At 46.3% G+C, this 1,489-nt stretch overlaps 1 pseudogene; it reads right to left on the reverse strand.

The window, feature by feature from the left end:
* Positions 1 to 549, reverse strand: part of LOC123025538 — a 7,999-nt pseudogene extending 7,450 nt beyond the window's left edge.
* Positions 550 to 1,489: the final 940 nt, after the last annotated feature.

A 1,489-nucleotide genomic window follows, 5' to 3' on the forward strand; every position in this document is an offset into this window, starting at 1 on the left:
TCAACAATTTGATTTGGTTATGATTCATTTCATTTCTGGACCACCCAATTGTCGAAGATGGCTGTGTAATTCACAACAATTCAATCAAATTAATAAAAATGTTTCCAGGTACAGAAGTATCTCATGAGTCCTACGCCTCAGCTCTACCAACTTGACTGCTGAGCACTTGATGATTTGTGGCTCAATCTCTGAACAGACCCAAATGCAAAGTGTTACATCAGAAGCGAAGTGCAAGGTCTCACTGAGGTGTCAGACCATTCACACTTGCAAATCATCTTAGATTGCAGTCATTCATTGACATGCATCCCAGCATGGTCATAAACCCTCATCCTGAATCTGCACTGCAATGGTCTGTACCAGAATGCTCTAAATCAGCTCATAAAAAAGGCCCACTGGTCCCTCAAACCTATGAAATGCAACTTACTATACATTACTGGAGGAGCTTGGCTGCATCATGAATTTGTGTAAAGTCAGTTCAGCATAGACAATGGAGACAAATTCAGCAATGAGGACATCTTCTCTGGAACGAGGAGAATAATGTTGAGGCATAGCCTGCTGGGTGCTCCTGAAGTGCAAAGCACTGCCAAAATTCTGGAGCAGCAGGGGAAGGAGGAAGGGCAGCAAGAGACTCCCGTCCAGCACCTGCCAATGTTGCCCCTGTTCTCCTATGTATACCTGCATGGCCACCTACACAATTGCCAATGTGGCTGAGGGCAGAATCCGTCCTGACCTCCACCAAGCAGCCTTTCCTGAGGCACAGATTCCAACCTGGATTGCTGCTTATGGGATGGCAGTTCAAAGTTCCATTTCAGGCAGCCATGCCAGCCTCAGAGGTACATGCTCCACCTCTGTGGTGAACTAATGGGCCCCCAGTGCAATGTACAATCTGCTCAGAACCCAGTCTTCCTTGATTGTGCAGCATTTTCTCAAAGCTGTGCCTAGAAGGTCAGCCTCATATCCCTTTTGATAGACTCAGGGTATCCACAAGCGTGCTGTTTCTCTTCCAGTCCTTCTCACCCTATCCTGGCTAGCCACGAGACTTTCAACAGCAGCACAAATCCCAAGTATTTTGCTAATTACAGGGCAATGCCCTTAATACGCTCTCACAAAACCCTCAAGTCCCCCACATCCAGAGGGAATCAAGAGAAAACATATTTACATGATTTATGATCCCAGTTTAAGGAATGTCTGCTCTTCTTTTGGGAGAGTGAGAGGGTTGCCTTTGCTGTCTTGGGATCATAGTATGGCTGGTATTGGGTATGACTTTCTACCTGGGGAGAAGTTATTGGGAGGAGTACAGAGGGGGCACAGGTTTCAATTTGTATCCATACCTCGTAAGGTTAGTCAAGTTCAGCACCAGAGTTTGTGGTTATGTGCTGTCAGGTTGTCTCTGACTTGCACCCATTCTTTGAATGAAAGCCTTCCAAACTGTCCTGTCCATGACAGCCCTGCTCAGCTTTTGCAAATTCCAGGCTGGGGCTTCTTTTGT

This window comes from Varanus komodoensis, unplaced genomic scaffold (assembly GCF_004798865.1).
Source record: "Varanus komodoensis strain SLA01 unplaced genomic scaffold, ASM479886v1 scaffold2731, whole genome shotgun sequence".
Taxonomy (NCBI): Eukaryota; Metazoa; Chordata; class Lepidosauria; order Squamata; family Varanidae; genus Varanus; species Varanus komodoensis.